Below are 20,067 nucleotides of genomic sequence, written 5' to 3' on the forward strand. Positions count from 1 at the left end.
GAAATGAGTGATCACAATAAATTTAGTGAACATCCATCATCTTATGTAGATTCAAGGTTAAAGAAAAAGAGTTTGATGAGAACTTTTAGGATTTACTCTTAACTTTCATATATAACATACAACAGCATTAATTATATTAATTAATCATGTTGTACATTACATTTCTACTGCTTATTTATCTTATAACTGTAAATTTGTACCTTTTGACCACCTTATCCAGCTCATCTTCCCCCCAGCATTCCCCTTCTGCCTTTGGTAACCACAAACCTGATCTCTTCCCATGAGTTGTGTTTTGAAGCATGATTGACCTACAGTACTGTTAGTTCCTTGTGCACAACATAGAGATACTGTACAGAATGATCACCACTAAACAATAGTTTTTTGATACCCACTGAGAACAGTTGACTTTTAATAGAACTGTTAGATTTTTTTCATACATATTTGTTTAATATTTTAATCATTTTTTTAATTTGGAAAGGAAAACACTGATGGAAAAGAATAAAACAGAAATCATGACTTTAGATGTACTGGAATAATAAAGTCATACATGCATTCCTTAAATGTTTGTTGAGCACCAGCTGTGTATCTTGAATTGTACAAGGTTGTGGGTGTTTGATGGTGAGCACAGAGCATATCTTTTAATAGAGCTCTGCTTTAAATGAATACTGGAAACCTGTGTAGAATGGTAGATCATCTCTATTGCTTCCTTCTTCCCTCCCATAAGAAAATTTTAATTGGACGTTCCCTGACCTCCAGGCATTGGTAAAGAAGAGAACTGCCTGAAACCTTGCAGAAATGTGTGGGGGCCATTACTGTAACGTGAAGGAACCATGTAGGAGACTGTAAGATGACTCTGGTAGTGTAGGTGGTAGCGATTTTAGTTGAGGAAATTATTTGTTACAAAAACTGCCAGCCTCATGTCAGTCTCTGTTGACTTTTGTTTTAAGCCGGAGCCAAATGTAAGCATGTTAGGTGATTTGTGGGGATGCTAGTAGGATAAGGCAATGAACTGGGTGCTACAAGATAGGAGGTCAAAGGAAAAGTTTATAGGGAAGGATAAGTTAAATAAGTTAAACAATAAATAAGAAAGCTAGAGATTCTGCACTTAATTTCTGTAACTATTTGACTTAGTCTAGGTTCTAATAAAGTTAAATGTTTTAAATAAGATTTTCCTTTCTTTAAAGGAAACCACTGAAGTTCTTTGTGATAACTGTCTATTTTCATAGTTAAACAAGGGAAATTTTGTCTTTGAAATAGGTGTTAAAACTACCGTGTGAATTAAAAAAATGAGTTGAAGCTCACTGTTAACAGGAAGGTAACACTTTTACATAGTTGAAGATTGCATTTTCTCTTCATCCTTTCTGAGGTTTTTATGGAAGGAGAATGTCAACCTTGAAGGAATGTAAATTTTGTAGTTATTTGAAGTAATTACTTGGGAATAATGCAGTATGGTGCATATTCGTCTAAGTTTTGTGCACTTGGTTTTAATAAAATCTAGCTTACAGTGGGGGGAGGGTGTTGACACAGGAGTTGGCAGACTTTCTCTGAAGAGCCAGATAGCAAATATTTTGGGTTTTGTGAGCTGTATGGCCTTAGTCACAAGCATTCAGCTCTGCTGTTGTGAAATAAAGCAGCCAGACACAGTGGGGACAAAGGAGCATGGCTGTGCGTCAGTCAAGCTTCATTTACAAAAACTAGCCGCAGACTGGATTTTTTCTGTAGTTTGCCTGTCCCCGTACTATAAGGAAATAGGGAAAAGCTGCAGTATTTTTTTTCACTTTTCATATTTCATTTTAAAAGGTATAAAATACAATAAAATATTCAAATACAAAACTGCAGATGCATTGCTATACAGATAACGTTTGAGACTTCTGAAACAGAATTGTTTATTGTTGAAAAAGTTCATCAGCTGGCATAAGACAGTTGATATTTTTATGTATTAAAGGAAACAGGATTTTCATTTTGAAATTATGGAAGTGCAGGATGTTTAAAAATTAAACATTTTAAGCAAAAGTTCACAGCATGCACCTATTATAGTTACAACTTCATTGGGAACATCAATTTGTTATACTTGAGGAATCAATTTTTTGGAGGTTTTTTCTTTTTAATTATTTTCTCCATTGTCCAGTTTTTTAAAAAAGGGAGGTAGATTTCTTTATAATTAAGATCTAACATTTTGTGCAGCTTATTAATATGATACTTTTCTGGCCAGCAAAGTGTGGTTTTAATATTTTTTCAGTTATGGGACTTCTCTGACAGTCCAGTGGTTAAGACTCTGTGCTTCCACTGTAGGGAGTATGGGTTCCATTCCTGGTTGGGGAATAAGATCTTGCATGTGTGTGGTGTGACCAGAAATAAATAAATAAATAAATAAATTTATCAGTTATGTGCTGAATATTTCCCTTGAGTATGTTGATTTTCTTTTATCTCATTTCTGTGTCATGTGGATGTTATTGCTAAATATTCAAGTAATGTAACATATGTAGAGATAAAAACTTTTTATAGAAAAACCATCTCTTTCATGTTTCAGTTAAAGTAATTTTTCTCATTGACAATTTTGTTACTGTAATTTAAATGAGATTATGGAGAAAAATGTTTTTTCATCAATTACAGTAACTTTTAATGTGTGTGTGCTCAGTCACTTAGTCATGTCCCGACTCTTTGAGACCCCATTGACTAGCCCATGAGACTCCTTTGTCCATGGAATTTTCCAGGCAAGAATACTGGAATGGGTTGCCATTTCCTTCTCCAGCAGATTTTCCTGACCCAGGAATCAATCCCAATCGCTTGCAGGAGACTACACCACCTGGGAAGCCCACAATAACTTAACAACCAGCTGTTCAAGAACTCTTGATATAATCAAGTGGGGAGGAATGTGGTCTTTTTATCTTTTCAGCTACAGCTTTAAATATTTAAGTAGGAATTAATAAATCTCAGTGTTCCTCTAAAAACAAAATGTAGGGTAATAAGAAAAATGGTATAGTTCAGTTCAGTCGCTCAGTTGTGTCTGACTCTGTGACACCATGAACCGCAGCATGCCAGGCCTCTCTGTCCATCACCATCTCCCGGAGTCCACCCAAACCCATGTCCATTGAGTCAGTGATGCCATCCAGCCATCTCATCCTCTGTCGTCCCCTTCTCCTCCTGCCCTCAATCTTGCCCAGCATCAGGGTCTTTTCAAATGAGTCAGCTCTTTGCATCAGGTGGCCAAACTATTGGAGTTTCAGCTTCAACATCAGTCCTTCCAATGAACATTCAGGACTGATCTCCTTTAGGATGGACTGGTTGGATCTCCTTGTAGTCCAAGGGACTCTCAAGAGTCTTTTCCAACACCACAGTTCAAAAACATCCATTCTTCTGTGGTAAGCTTTCTTTATAGTCCAACTCTCACATCCATACATGACTACTGGAAAAACCATAGCCTTGACTAGACGGACCTTTGTTGGCAAAGTAATGTCTCTGCTTTTTAATATGCTGTCTAGGTTGGTCATAACTTTCCTTCCAAGGAGTAAGCGTCTTTTAATTTCATGGCTGCAGTCACCATCTGCAGTGATCTTGGAGCCCCCAAAAATAAAGTCAGCCACTGTTTCCACTGTTTCCCCATCTATTTCCCATGAAGTGATGGGACCAGATGCCATGATCTTAGTTTTCTGAATGTTAAGTTTTAAGCCAACTTGTTCACTCTCCTCTTTCACTTTCATCAAGAGGCTCTTTAGTTCTTCACTTTCTGCCATACTCTTAATATAGTTACTTGTTCTGATAACATACGTGCCATAGATTTTATGTTAGTGCATTCACCAAAATAGAATATGGAGCCTGAGAAGACTGTTCCGTCCTATGACTAGCTTTTTCTTCTATTAAAAGGAACCAAGCATCTTGATGCCACTTTCAATATGTCTCATTCTGAAGAGCCAACTGTGCCCCAAAATGACAAACTAGGCAAGAAGTTGGTAAATCTTAGCTGAATGTAGGTCTTTGTCACAAATCTTCTTATTTGTCTGCTTTTATATGGAGAGACTTCTGAATCCTGAATGGAAACCTTTTTATTTGTCCTGTGAATGTTCAGATACCTAATATAAAGGAACAGACATATAGGGAGCTGCCATGTCTCAAGTGAGCCTTCGAACAGAGCAATAGTGTGTCTTTACATGACGATTGGGGTTAAGGGAACTATGTCTTGTATTTAGGAGTCTTTTCTGAAAATTCTGAACTGAGAGCTAGTTTTGATGAAGAGAGGTCAGCAGGACCCTAAAAGGATATGAAGGATCTTGGAAAACAAGCTGCAGCTTTGAGTAGCATTAACTCTCTGTAGACCTGGAGTACATTTGTTAGGTAGATATTGTTTTCTGCACTTTGAAATATAAGTAGAATGTCTTATGTTTTTCTCCCAGGGAATGCAACTGTATGAGGTGGTCGAGAGGAGCAAAAACAAATTGCTTTTAAACTTAGCTGCTGACTGATTTTCCCTTTCTTTTGGATTAATGTTCTTTAGCTTGTGTGTAAGATGTTGGGAAGCAGAAAACATGTGAAGCATCAGTCTTATTTTTTCATAATGCCCTCTGAAGGTAGCAGTGAGTCTAAAGGAGTTTCAAGAGAAAAGGGCTCTGAGTATAAATCTCTACCAGTCACGGTTCTCCCAAGAGACAAAACCCATAGGGTATATATATATAGATTCATATCAGAGCAGATGTTTTATAGGAATCGGCTCATGCTGTTCTAGAGACTGAGAAGTCCCACAATCTGAACTGCTGTCTGCAAACTGGAGATCCCGGAAAGCCAGTGCGTGATTCAGTCTGAGTCAGATATGCTGAAACCTGGGTGGAGGGTGGAGGTGGTGGTCCAAGGCCCAAGAAACCACGAGAGCCAAAGTCCTTAGAACAGGAGATGTGGGCATCTCAGCTCAAGCTGGGAATAAATTTGCTCTCCCTCTGCCTTTCTGTTCAGCTGAGATCCTGAACTATTGGGTGATGCTTGACCCCACTCGTGAGGACAGTCTTCTTGATGCAGTCTGCTGATGCATCCCTAATCTCTTCTGACGATGCCCTTACAGACACACACGCAAAAGTAATGTTTTACTGTCTATCTGAGCATCTCCTTAGCCCAGTCAAATGAGCATATATAGTCAGTCATCACAGGACCCAAAGGAATTGAAAGCAGGGGCTACAACAGATGCTTGTGTGCCCATATTCATGGCATTATTCATGATAGCCAAGAGGTGGAAGCACCCTAAGTTCCATCAACAGATGCATACATAAGCAAAATGTTGGATGTGCATACCTAGAATGGGATGTTATTCAGCCTTAAAAAGAAGTAAATTCTGACATATGCTACATCATGGATGGAACTTGAGGCTGTTATGAAATAGGCCAGTTACAGAAGGACAAGTATTATATGATTCCACTTATCTGCAGTTACAGAAGGACATGTATTATATGATTCCACTTATCTGAAGCACCTAGAGTAGTCAGCTTCATAGAGACAGAAAGTAGAATGTTGGTTGCCCGGGGCTGAGGTAGAGGGGGCTGGAGGGTATTGTGTAATGGGTACAGAGTTTCAGTTTTGCAAGATGAAAAGTTCTGGAGATGGATAGTGGTGATGGTTCCTAAGAAAGAAGGACTCAGAATGATTACCTAATGTCTAGACATGCCTCAACTTGTGCAACTAGGATGAATGGCTCAAAGAAGTGCTCGACTTTTGACCACTGTCATTACAGGACAGTCTCATTCCACCTGCCCTGTTTTATCCATTGTGTGATGTGTGAAGTTGCTCAGTCGTGTCCAACTCTTTGCGACCCCGTGGACTGTAGCCTACCAGACTCCTCCATCCATGGGATTTTCCAGGCAAGAATACTGGAGTGGGTTGCCATTTCCTTCTCCAACTTTATCCATTAGCTACTTGTAGAACTTGCTAAAGGGAGCTGTATTCTCATTGTGACTTACGGTGAGGATCATAATTCTAAGTTCAGTGACTACACTTTTGGTTTAGAATGAACCCAGAATACGTATAATCAAAATGAAGCACTTCCTTCCTTGCCTGCTCTAGATTTTCTGGGTAAACTTGAAGCTTTGACTGTTGACCTTCATGGATATCATAAATGTTCTTACCTTTGTAGCTTAGGCTACAGAACTTCTTAAAGGTCATTCCAGAATGGTTTTAAAACTAATGGCCCTTTTTTCCCCACAGATTTTTAATCTTCAAAATAAATGTGCTCCTTGAAGAATAAATTAAAAAATACAGATAAACAAAACCAGCCATAATTCCATGAAATAAATTGCAAAAGCTTACATGGTCTCTTGATCTTCTTTTGTACATGTATATATGTGTGTGAGAGTATACATATTTTTATATTTAGATTCATACTACTATGTATTTAAATACCTATTTTGAGTATTTTTAAGGGAATTCAGGGTTTTAGCATTTCTCGCTAGGCAATCAAAATGGTGGAAAATCATCTATTTTTTTATTTACTTTGGATACTTAAAAGGTTTTCAATATAACTTGAAGGAGGTAATGCTTCAAAGCTTGAAACTAACACTCAGTTTGAAATTAATATAATAATAGATTATCCAAGGAGCTGTATTACAGTGTTCTTATGCAGACTTGTTAATGAATTAGGACGTGTGGTAAGTTAGAAGCACATTTATTTAGTTGTATTTATTCAGAGTAACAGTTTATAAATCTTTTTCCTTGGATAATGAAAATTTTTCAAAATATTTTATTTCCGGAATCTTTATTTTTTGAAAAAACATCAGAGAATAGTTTGGTGGGAATGTAAATTGATAACAGCCACTGTGAAGAACAGTATGATGATTCTTTTAAAAACTAGAAATGAAACTCCCATACAACCTGGTAATTCCACTACTGGACATATACCCTGAGAAGACCAATTGAAAAAGACACATGTACCCCAGTGTTCATTGCAGCACTGTTTACAGTAGCCAGGACATGAAAGCAACCTAGATGTGCATCAATAGATGAATGGATAGAGAAAATGTGGTACATATATACAATGGAATATTACTCAGCCGTAAAAGAGAATGAATTTGAGTCAGTTCTAGTGAGGTGAATGAACCTAGAACCTGTTATACAGAGTGAAGTAAATCAGGAAGAGAAAAATAATTATATATTAACACATATATATGGAGTCTAGAAAAATGGTACTGATGAACCTATTTGCAGAAAAGGAATGGAGACATAGAGAACAGACTTGTGGACACAGTTGGGAAAGGAGAGAGTGGGACGAATGGAGAAAGTAGCATAGACATGTGTAAAATGATAGCTGGGAAGACATTGCTATATAACACAGGGAGCCCAGCCTGGTGTTCTGTTGAGGACCTAGAGGGATAGGATTGGGGAGGGGAGGGAGGCTCAAGAGGGACAGTCAGTTGTTAGTTCAGTCGCTCAGCTGTGTCCGACTTTGCGACCCCATGAATCGCACGCAGCACGCCAGGCCTCTCTGTCCATCACCAACTGCCGGAGTCTACCCAAACTCACGTCCATCGAGTCGGTGATGCCATCGAGCCATCTCATTCTCTGTCGTCTCCTTCTCCTCCTGCCCCCAGTCCTTCCCAGCATTAGGGTCTTTTCCAATGAGTCAACTTTTTGCATGAGGTGGCCAAAGTATTGTAGTTTCAGCTTCAGCATCAGTGCTTCCAGTGAACATCCAGGACTGATCTCCTTTAGGATGGGCTGGTTGGATCTCCTTGTAGTCCAAGGGACTCTCAAGAGTCTTCTCCAACACCACAGTTCAAAAGCATCCATTCTTCGACACTCAGTTTTCTTTAGGGTCCAACTCTCACATCCATACATGACTACTGGAAAAACCATAGCCTTGACTAGATGGACCTTTGTTGGCAAAATAATGTCTCTGCTTTTTAATATGCTGTCTAGGTAGGTCATAACTTTCCTTCCAAGGAGTAAGCGTCTTTTAATTTCATGGCTGCAGTCACCATCTGCAGTGATTTTGGAGCCCCAAAAAATAAAGTCTGACACTGTTTCCACTGTTTCCCCATCTATTTCCCATGAAGTGATGGGACCAGATGCCATTATCTTAGTTTTCTGAATGTTGAGTTTTAAGCCAACTTGTTCACTCTCCTCTTTCACTTTCATCAAGAGGCTATTTAGTTCCTCTTCACTTCTGCCAAGAGGGACATTGTAAAGCAATTTTCCACCAATTAAATTAAAAGAAAAAAATCATCTTTTCAGAAAATGAGAGAAAAGATAGTGTGTCAACTCTTTAAATGTGTCCCATATTACTGTGGATTAATTTCGTATCCTTTTGAAATTTTTATATTTTTTGTTCTTGCTGGAAACCTTGGCTTCTAAGATTACATTTGTACATGTGGTGCATACTTTCAATAATTAAGCAGATGCATTTTTTTCCCCTTTGTAATTGTACCCTAAACTTTTACCCTCTGGAAATTTCAGCAACAGAGTATTCTTTGGTCATCCCCTGGATGCTGAGTGTAGAGTTACCATTCATGTCCCTGGGGAGGGAGATTTGTAATGTGAATGGCATCAGACTAGGCTGTTGGTTGCACCATGGCTTCATCAGCATAAAATAGTAACTAAGTCTCATTATCTCAGCAGAATGTCCTTTGGAGGAATTTTGTTTGCTTAACCCACCAAAGGCAAGCATCTCTGCTGAGTACTTTCAACACAGATTAATAATGAGATTTCATCAATAAATATTAGTTTCTAGTGGCTATCTCCTTTACCTTTCTACCTTAAACATTCTGTGGACTGGGAAAGCAGAAATCATTAGACTGTTGAGTCGGGACTTGAGGGATCTTCAGTTCTAGACCTTGAAAGCCTGTGATAATTAAGATATGGTCTTGCTCTGAGCTCTTCAGGGGCTTACAGTTTACCAGGAGCCTGAATGACAACTAATTACTATGTGATGTGCTGGGGACAGTTAGTACATTTTGAGTATGAAGTGCTGCAGCCTGGCAGCCACTGGCCAAGTGTGGTTGTCGAACACTTTGAATGTGGCCAGTAAGACCAAGGAACTGAGCTTACTTTAGTTAACTCCAAGTTAAAATTTTAAAACTGGTACTTGATTCATGAATTGGAAAAGCTTTTAAGATGGTTTGGAATAATTTGAATCTGTGAATCTACTTTTCAGCTGTAAATTTTATGAAATGCAAATACACATGAAGTATTCTTGATGAAAGCTTTAAGATCTGAACTGAAAAGTACTGTAAAATACACGCTGGTTTTGAAGACTTAATTAAAAAAAAGAGTTCACTTTTGACATTGATGATACAGTAGAATACTAATATTTTACATATTGGCTTAAACATACATTATTAGAATTCAGTTCACCTCTTTATTTTTACCTTTTTAATGTGGCCATTGGAAAATTTTAAATCATCTGGCTCACATGGTATTTGTGTTAGTGCTGCTGTAGACGCACAGGAAGCCTGCAAATTCTGCCCCTGATGAATAGAGGAGTATCTCAAAGAGAAAATGCCCTTGAACCAGCTCTTGTTGCTTTGTATGTGGTTCCTGGATTGGGGACAGTTTATCATAGATAGAGGGATAATGTTTTAAAGTTTTTAGGAACCTTAAATTCTCTGCTGTGAAATCTGAACTTCTACAATCATTGAAATGTTTGTTAATTATATATATATGTATAAATTTATTTATCACTGGACTGGGTCTTCGTTGCTGCTTGGGCTTTTCTCTAGTTGTGGCAAGCAGGGGCTACTCTCCAGGTGTGGTGCACAGGTTTCTGTTAGCAGTGGCTTTTCGTTGCAGAGCACGGTGTGTGGGCTTCAGTAATTGTGGCAGGTGGGCTCTGTAGTTGCAGCTCCCAGGCTCTGGAGCACAGGCTAAGAAGTTGTGGTGCACAGGTTAGTTGCTCCTTGGTGTATGGGATCTTCCTGAATCAGGGCTCGAACCCATGTCTCCTGTATTGACAGGTGGATTCTTTACCCCTGAACCACCAGGGAAGCTCCTTTTTGATGTTTTTAAAGTAGGTGAGTAATAAAATCAGATTGGTTTTTGGAGAAGGACTCGTGGGACTGGAGGACCATTTGGAAAAGATGAAGAAATGGGACTTGTAGTCATTCAGCCAAATGATGGAGAGAACCCAGACTGAGTTGGTTGTCTCAGGATAAGAGGGGAAGGAATTCAAGTTAGAGTAGGAGAAAGAGTTGGTGGAAGCTCATGGAGGTAGAGAGAAGAGGTGGGGTGACTCTGAGATCTCCCCATGAGGCGCTCATGATACTGTCGTGTGGACTTGTGAAGACAGGGGGACAGTGTGTTGTGGGCAGAGGTTGCGGCCGAGGAGGTGATGAGTGTGGGCGTCTGTGGAGGAGCCATGCTGGTCTCAGGCACCATGTCTGCTGTCCAGGGGAAGGAGGTGGGTGTTTGAGCAAGAGTTTGGTTTTACTGAAGCATTGCTGTCAGTTAAGATGTCCCGGGGAGGCTGTAAACACAGGAGTCGGAAATTAACTTCAGTGCATGGATTTCATGACGTCTTCTTTAGTTCCGTCAAAGGGATTTCCCTTCAGGCGCATCCTGAGGGCTTGCTGCATGCGGATGCTGTGCTCGGTGCTGAAGATGAAGAGAGAAACTGGGCAGACTTTTGTGCTGGAAGGTGATCTGGCTCCAGAGAGAAAGACACACGTACCTCTGGGATGACAGTGCGGTGTTGTGAGTTCCGCAACAAGCTGCTGAGCAGTAAGGCCCAGGGAGGACGCACGTGAGGCCAACAGGAGCTGATGTTGGAGAGGGGTGGGCTTGATCTCCAAGGGGAAATTTGTTATTTGTTTCTTTTTGGCAAATCCCTTACATATGATAAACCCCCCAACTGTGCACACACCCCCTCGTGACTGTGTATGTGTGGTCCTTGGGACCCCAGGCTCTTCACTGTGGTATCTGTCAGATCCTGTTCACCCCCTGGTAGGTTCAGAGTTGTGAGTCACAGTGATTTTTGTTGGCCGTGGTTTCTGCAGGTTTGGTGGCAGAGGAATGACTCCATCAGTGTGTTTGTGTGGTTCCCAGAAACCAGCATCTGTCAGGCCTCCCCGCTTTCCTGCTCGGCACCTGCCTTGTTTATGTCTATCCGGAAGGAGGCGGAGGTGACAGACCTGCGATACGTGAAAGGGGTTTCAGGGTGTTGGCACAGTGATCAGAATGGGGGAGGACAGAGCCAGGTGAAAGTGAGACCCTGCAGTAGATGAGTGTCAGGCAGCAAGTCCTAGAGAAGTTGAGCGGCCTTGAGTTGCAATAGCTGGAGAACCAGTACGAAAAAAAAAATCATCTACCATGAAAATAACATCTGCAAAAGCTTTCCACAGCACTGAACTCACTTAGCTACCAGTTACGTGTCATTGAAAGACTGCGTTTCATTTCCTTGGGTTATGTCAGTTTAAAAACATAAGACTGTGTACTTGTTAAGGTCCCTCCCCACTTCATGGAGTCCCCAGCTTCCTTCTGCTTTCCTTAAGGATGCAGTTAACGCCTGCTGGAAGCCTTTTCCTGACCACCATGTCTTACCCTCTTCTCTAAACAGTGCTGTGCTCACCTCCTGCCACTGGAGGCCTTTCCTGCCGGTCTCTCCTCTTCACTCAGCTGCTGGCCCTGAAAGGCTGCCTCATGTTCACCTCCTGCCTGGCTCATGTTGTTGTTGAGTCGCTAAGTCGTGCCCGACTCTTTGCAACCTCATGGACCGTGACCCGCCAGGCTCCCTAGTCCATGGGATTTCCCAAGGGAGAATACTGGAGTGGGTTGCCGTTTCCTTCTCCAGGGGATCTTCCTGACCCAGAGATTGAACCTGTATCTCTTGTGTCTTCTGCATTACCAGGTAGATTCTTTATCTGCTGAGCCATCTGGCTCATTATTCATTTTTAAGTGATGGTTAAATAAGTGAGTCACAGAAAATATCAGTATACTGTTTAGAGCATGAGATCTCAATGCTGACATGCTTTCGTCTCTTCAACTTGGAAGTTTTTGTGTTAAAAATTGTTAAAGGGTAATATATTCCCCCCCCCCCAAATTTGACTTTTAAGTGAGAAGATTGTCTTTTGAAAAGCAGATTTTTCAGTTTAAAATTGATGTGCAGTTTTCAGTTGTGAAACTAAAATTTCAGTGCTATTTTAACTCAATATTGGCTTGTTGACAATTTTTTTTTCTTTTTGTCCTCATTCTGCTAACTGGCCCTAATGTTATTATAATTAGCAATTATGGTAAAGCAGAGTTTAAACAGGTAAATTACCAAAGGCAGTAAATGTCTTTTTCCACATGAATTAAACAGAATTTAAAAAGTAATTAAAATTCCATTTTGGAGTCTGATGCTTTGATAAATGTGTTTTTACCCCCATAAATCTAAATATAAAGGTATGATTATAGGTTGCAGGGACTTATACTGATTATTCAGTAATATAATTCAGCATTTATGGTAAGGTAGATATAATACTTAATACTGCAGTAGTAGTACAGAGTAGCTTAGCTCTTAATAGTTAAGAAACAAGAGGTAGAGCTAATATGTATTCTGTTGTTGTCCAAAATTTATTTTAGAAGCAATTATTGAACTAATGTCAAAATAAAGAGGATAACTCTCAGTATTTTTGGTATTAAAGTAAGGATTCAGGTACAACTGAAGTTTAAAGTTACCTTCTTTGTGTGTGGTTCCCCAATTTTTCCTTTCTGTGGATAGTGGGAAGACTGTTTTCATCTGTGTATGGATAAAAGTGGAACAGGCCAGATCTTTTTTTAAATACCAAATTGGGTCATGTGCAGAGATACTGGTCCCAGTTCAGTTGTTAATTAATGACAGGTATGACCCATAAAATTAGCTTTGTTTCTTTGTTCTCTTTTTGAAGAGGTTTTTTTTTTTTGTATGAAAAATCTACTTATTTTTGTTGGTGGCAATTCATGAACAGTTCATGTTTGTCCAGTTTAAGTGTATAATAAGTTATATTTGTGAAAACTGAATTTTGATTCATATATTGGAAGTACTTCTTATTGCTTATTCTTATAAGTTTTCTTCCTTCGAATTATCTGCTGAGTAAGAAGTTATTGGTGGTATAGACTTAAGAATTGTCTTTTAAGTTTTTTTTTTTTTTGATGGCCCAGACAGTAAAGAATCTGCCTCTAATGCGGGAGACCTGGGTTTGATCCCTGGGTTGGGAAGATCCCCTGGAGAAGGGAATGGCAACCCACTTCAGTATTCTTACCCAGAGAATTCCATGGACAGAGGATCCAGGTGGGCTACATACAGTCCACTGGGTCGCAGAGAGTTGGACACAATAGAGCGACTAACACTTTCACTTTTTTCATAGTTCAAGCATATTGGACCAGGGAAGTGGTTTGCCATAAGTCCATTTAGACAGATTGAGTATCTTCTGAACAATAGTTCACATAAAAATCACAAAGTATACTTAAAAATACAGTTTCTCCCCACCCCCCCCCCCCCTTTTTTTTTCTTTCCCTTCCTTCTCAGATTTTTCTTTTGCCTGTCACTACCATGTGTTTGGAGCTGATGTGATGAGTCTGTGTATAAACTCACTATAACTTTTTTTGGCCCTGCTGCTTGGCATGTGGAATTTTAGTTCCCTAATCAGAGATGGAACCCGTGCCCCTGCATTGGAAGGATGGAGTCTTAACCCCTGGACCACCAGGGAATTCTAAAGAAAACTGATTTTTTTAAATAGTAATTTTTGAATTTTTTCCTTCGATTTTATTGAGATTTTATTGACATATGGTATTGTATATGTTTAAGGGTATACATTATAATGATTTGGTTGACATACATCATGAGGTGATTATCACAGTAAGTTTAGTGAACATCCATCTTCTCATACAGATACAAAATTAAAGAAATAGAAAAAAATTGTTTTTTTGTGATGAGAATTTAGGATTTACTCTCTTAACTTTCATATATAACATGCAGCACTATTAATTATGTTTATCATGTTGTACACTGCATTTCTAGTACTCCTTTATCTTACAGCTTTTGACCACCTGCATTCAGTTTCCCCTGCCTCTGGCAACCACAGAGCTGACCTCTTTCAGTGAGTTTGTTTGAAGTGTAATTGACCCACAACAGTTCATTAGGTCCTGTTACACAACATATTGCCTCAGTATTCCTATCTTTTCTTTCCTTGCGACTTCATGACTGTCTTTATTGCTGTGTTTGAATTCTTTTCTCTTTTCTGTGTGTACTATTGTAGATTTTTGGTTTTGTGATTACCATGAAGTTTATATCTGTCTATTTGTCTGTAAATGATTATTTCAAGTTGCTGATCTCTAAACGCATTTTAACAACCCTGCATTTTTACTCCCCTCTCCCACGTTTACTGTTTTTGACATCATATTTTACACCTTTTCCTGTTTTGTATCACTTACTGTGAATATAGATGATTTTACTACTTTTGTCTTTTAACTTTCCTGCTAGCTTTATATGAGGTTGATTTACTTCCTTTCCTGTATATTTGCCTTTACCTTTCGTAATTTTCATGTTTCTAGTTGTGACCTTTTTTGCTTAAGAGAAGTCCCTTTAACATTTATTGTAAAGCTGATTTGGTACTGAACTACCTTTTGCTTGTCTGTAAAACTTTCTATCTCTCCATTAGATCTGAGTGAAAGCCTTGTCAGGGACCCATAATGTTTATGAGCTTTTTTTCCTTCATACTTTAAAATTTTAAGTTGGAAGTGAAATGCACTTTTCTATTTTGCTTTTCTCATTCACCTCATAAAATTTTTTTATCGTGTTCAGAACCCATTAACATTTCATTGCTTTTACAGTATTGCCTCATATATTAGATCATTATTTACTTAACTATTCTTCTGTTGTTGGACATTTAGATTGTGTCTCATTTATTTTTATAAATAACATTGGAATGAACATCTTTGTAGGAAATTTTTTTTCTGTGTATAGATTTTTTTGTCTCCCCTTTTTCCTGAAATTATTTTTAAAAGCTTTTGAAACATACTGTCAAAGTGTTTTCCAAAAGGGTTCAGCTGGCTAAAATCACCAGCAATAAACTGGAGTTAACATTCATCTTCACCAGCATTATATTCATTTAAAAACCCGTAGTTTTGGTTCACCAGGAAAAAATGGTGTGTAATTATGGAACCATCCCTTGTTGTAGTCAGTACGTGTTTTGTGTACATGTAAGCATAAATTTGGTACTTCATTCTAAGTATTTTTTCTACCAAGAATTTAAATTTTCAAGAGTTCTTGAGGAAACTTATTAGTGATCAATGAGTGGTAGTTCCCTTGAATTTTTCTGTTGTTTAAACAGTTGGTAATAAACAGGGACAGTGTCTTTTTGCCACTACCGGAATATTAAAAATACTGAGCCCTCTTCTGTTCTCTTTCTATACACTTTGGAAATTGAAGGGTTTAAGTTGATTTTAAGTTTGTACTCAATCGTTCAGTCGTGTCCAACACTTTGCGACCCTGTGGGCCGTAGTCCACCAGGCTCCCCTGTCAGTGGGATTTTGCAGGCAAGACTACTAGAGTGGGTTGCCATTTCCTTCTTCAGATCTAAGCTTGGAGTTAGTTTGTTAGAAAAACAAAGTTCTTATTTCTGCTGAAACTATTTGTAACAGCAAATGAACAACATTTCAAATGAACATCTGTCGAAACATTTAGTGGTAAATTAGAGTGTGAAATACTGAAGTTTTACCATTCATCCATTGTCAGTAAACCTCTTCTAATTGTGTGATCTACTTAGATTGCTGTTACATCTCTTGATTTCAGACATAACTCTTGTCTCTGTTTCTTGGTTTATCAGTTTTGAAGATTCTCTGATTTAAAAAAATTAGGGTCTATTCTTTTCTCCATTTCCTTTCTCCTCAGTGTTTGATATTTATGTATTTTATTTCTTTTTTTAAAAAAATATTTTTGTTTAATTATTATTTATTTGGCTGTGCTGGGTCTTAATTGTGGCATGTGGAGTCTTTTAGTTGTGGCGTGTGAACTCTTCAGTTGCTGCATGTGGCATCTAGTTCCCTGACCAGGATTTGAACCCAGACCCCCTGCATTGGGAGTGCAGAGTACCACTGAACTACCAGGGGACCCCAATTTATATGTTTTCATTTCTTATATTATTTCCTTTGTTACCTTAAGTGGTAGTTGTGAGCCTGTTGTGAATCTGTATCTCTAAGATTCCTAGACTCTGGGTTTCCCCTTGCTGCTGAGTTCTGGAAACTGCCTCCAAGTGGAAGTGCTGGGGGGTGGTTAGTGCTTGCCCTTCATTTCTTCTCTTGTAGATTGTAGTTCTGAGCTGCTTGTTTTGTGGTATAAGGCCTGAAAATACTCGTTTCCTGTATTTTATTTACTTTTCTAGTTGTTCATGGTAGGAACATGATTTTGGATCCTCCTGGCTAGAAGCTGGAGTCTTTTAATGGCTTCTTAACTCCTGAATCTAGTGATTGCTTCATGGCCCTTGTATTGAAGTCTTCAGAGGGAAGTTAGTTCCTTTTCTTTTTAAATACCATCTTTTCCTGTGAGGCTGCCTACTTCTGACTTTCTGTTTCCTTTACTGGATCCTCCTACTTTGCTTGGTACCTTATTAATTGCATCAATAATTGTAATATTACCACCATAAGTCACCCTTGCCAGACCCCATGCTAACTTGATACCTGTTTTCTCATTTTAATTCTTAAAGCAACTGTTTAGTATTCTCTAGGGGTCTGTGTTACCCCTTCTTTCCTTCTGTGTATTCTCAAGTTTTGGGCCCCATCTGTTTGCTGATGACTTTTGTATTTTTAGCAGTGATTTCTATACTGAGCTCTCAATCTGTCTACCTGATAGTCTGAGCTTTTCCACCTGGACTTTTAAAAGGAGTACTGACCTACTGCAGTGTAGGTGGAAACTCCTCTGTCTTTCTGTGTCCTATTCTTCATCTCAATGTTGTTTAACCCATGGTTAAACACACACCAAAAAACAAGCTTCCCAAGAACAGACATACACTCTGCATGTTAATTTGACTTTCTAATCTCTTCTTGCATCTAGCCCTGCTTTCTCCATTCCTACTCTCCATGTCTAGTTGCAGCTCTCATCTTTGGTCTGTTATTGACCTCCTAACTGATCGCTGCCTCTAGTTGTGTTCATCTAAAATCTGCAGTATTTCTAAATTTTAAATAGAATGTGCTTCCTGGCTTAACTTGTCCAGTATTTCCTTAAATGCTGCTGGGCAACATATGCTTTTGAACACGACACACAGATCTCCTTGTTCAGGCATTTGCTTCTCTTTACATCTTTCTTGTGCTGCTCCTATCACCTGCCCTCTCAGTCGGCATCCTCCCCGACCACACCATGCTTTTTTCAAATGTTTGTTCTTGTGGCTCCCTGTATCCACAGCTTTGACTTGGCTAATACTTCCATGTTCATTTTTGAGGCTTATTCCCTTGTTTCCAGGCCTCTTCATTTTTTGTTCCCATACTCTCCCACGTGTAGGTCTAACAGTATGTCTGTTATGCATTTAAAGGATCTTTGTTTCACTTTCTTTTACTATATTAGAGATCCTAGAAGACAAGACATTTTAAAACTCATATTTGTAACCTTTGCACTGCTGAATGCTTGACTGTCAGTTCACTTTTAGATAGTTCCTGTCTTAAATGACGACACAATTGTCCATCCTTGTTCCCAAATAAAAATGTGGGTGTTTTCCTGGTCACCTATCTTTATCACGTGTAACCAGCTCTGAGTTTTTCAGTTTTGCTTTTACTGGGGGTATATGTGTTTGCATTCTTTTGTTCATTTGTTTTTTCGCTTGTTCATTCAATAAATTTCCCTCAGGGCTACTGCCTGTAAGACCGTGAACTAACTATAATGCATGCCAAACATTGCATTGAATTTGTAGAATTTATAGATTAATTTTTGGAGGAGTAACATGTAAGTATTATATAGTTTTGGGTACCTGAGGAAAGTTTTTTAAATATTCCTCTTTGTTTTTTTTAAAGCTTACTTGTAAGTGTTTTAACAGTTCTTTTAGTGTAGATGAGATTTTTAAAATTCTGTTGTATTTTCTAATTTGTCATTGCTCATCTGTTGGGAACTGAGCAAATGATCATCTTATCTGGCCAACTTATTAAACTTCTTAGCACTTTTCATAGGCTTAGGTTTTCAAATATTGGTTACATCAATGACAAATACCACGGTTGTTTTCCTTCAATTACTTAGTTCACTTATTTTTTTGTGTTTTAGTATATTTCCTATCTTAGGATATTTGTTGAATAAAAACAGTGATATTTGGCATCCTGGAATTGTTCTGGACTTTAATGAAAATGCTGCTTTCTTAGCAGTACCTTGCTGAGTATGATGTTTATTTTGAATAATTTGTAAAGTCGTTTTAAGAAAGCATCACCTATTCTCTTGCTAAGTTTTACCCTTAATCCATATTGAATTTTATCTGTAACTTGGTTGGTGTCGGTGATGATCAAGTTAATATATTAATGTAAAGGATTATAGTAAGAGATTTCCTGAAGACAGATCCTCAACATTTCTGCTTTTTCCTGATTTATTTAATACAGTGCTAGATTTGAGTGCTAATGGTTTATTGAGTATATTTTCATTTCCATTTGTAAGTAAGATTGGTTTATACTTTTATTTCACTTAGTTCTCTGCTTTTATTTCAGAATTATGCTAGCATTATGAACTTGTTAAAGCATTTCACTTTTTTTAAATTGGAAAAACTGAATCATCTAAACAACAGAAATTAGTTAATTAGTTATTTCTTAAAGCTCTAGTAGAATGTGTCATAAAATCATTTCAAAAATAGCTATTTCTTGGCCTCTTTATTTCCCCAAGTCTAGTAAAGTACCAGGGGCAAAGAGCTTCTTTAGCTCTTGTTGAATTCTCTAGATAAGTTCCTAGGAAATGATTTACTATGTAGAATTGTTTGTTATATTAACAGAGTTTGTTTTAGTCAGAGAAGCATTGTTACCCTGGCTAATTCAACAGGATATGGAATTAGTCTGAATATGAAATACATGGAAATCTGTCTTCATGGATAGATTTTCTTCGTAGAAAGATGCTGTTTGGTGATAGTCTAAATTCAGAGCTAACCTTTATAGGGAAGTGGTCTCATTAGTATCACTCAGTAGAGTATTTGCATAATTACCATGTGTCAAAAGACCAAAGGTAACCATTTTATAAATGTATTCATGTCTTGAGTTATTTTACTATTTTCTTTTTTTTAAAGCTTATTCTGTGATTTAGAGTCATTATAAATAATTTATAAGTAAATGATATTTTAGAAGTTAAAGAGCTTTAATTTCAATAAAATCGATTTGGTGTATACATTCACATTTCCCCCTTTTAAAAAATTCAGTGTTTTCAGATAGTCATAAAACTCTGGTATATTGTAGAAGTAATGGGACATCTGAGTGGTTCTCAGATTAATATGGCAAAGCAGTGGTTCTCAGCCAGGGGCAGTGATGTCCCCACAGAACATTTGGCTGCATCTGGAGACTCTTTAATTGTCACAGTGGGAGGAAACCACTGCCATTGAGTAGGTGGAAGCCAGAGGTGCTAGTGGACATAATGTACTGCACAGGATAGCCCCCTATAAAAAAGGATCTGTCCCCAAATATTAGTGATGCCAAGGCTGAGAAACTGTTGTAAAAGGAAAGCACCCAACCCAACATAAAAGCACAAACACCCAACATAAAAATGTGTTCTTAGATGTGTGCTTATTCTTTCAGCAACTATAACTCTAACTTAGTACAATTTACAAGGTCCTCATGCAAAATGTGTAAAGAGTATTCTGCTCTTGACTGACATCTAGTGAGACATTAACAAATAAATGTAAAACTGAAAGTTGAAATTAAATAAGCATGTAAATCAGAGTTATAGCTAGTTGTTTTTTCTGCTCTTATGAATTTAACACATAAATAATCTAAGAAGAGAGTAAAGATTTGTTTAGGGCTACTGAGAAACAGGCTTCCCAGGTGGCTCAGTGGTAAAGAATCCGCCTGCCAATGCAGGAGACACAAGAGACGCAGGTTGGGTCCCTGAGTTGGGAACATTCGTTGGAAAAAGGAAATAGCAACCCAGTCCAGTATTTTTGCCTGAAAAATCCCATGGACAGAGGAGCCTGGCAAGCT

The 20,067-nt window shown here is 38.3% G+C and overlaps 1 protein-coding gene across 9 annotated transcripts in view; it reads left to right on the top strand.

The window, feature by feature from the left end:
- ARHGAP12 (Rho GTPase activating protein 12) overlaps window positions 1-20,067 on the top strand; it is a 115,850-nt gene that overhangs the window by 38,795 nt on the left and 56,988 nt on the right. The gene's annotated exons all lie outside the window — the stretch shown is intronic.

This window comes from Cervus elaphus, chromosome 23 (assembly GCF_910594005.1).
Source record: "Cervus elaphus chromosome 23, mCerEla1.1, whole genome shotgun sequence".
NCBI classification, from domain to species: Eukaryota; Metazoa; Chordata; class Mammalia; order Artiodactyla; family Cervidae; genus Cervus; species Cervus elaphus.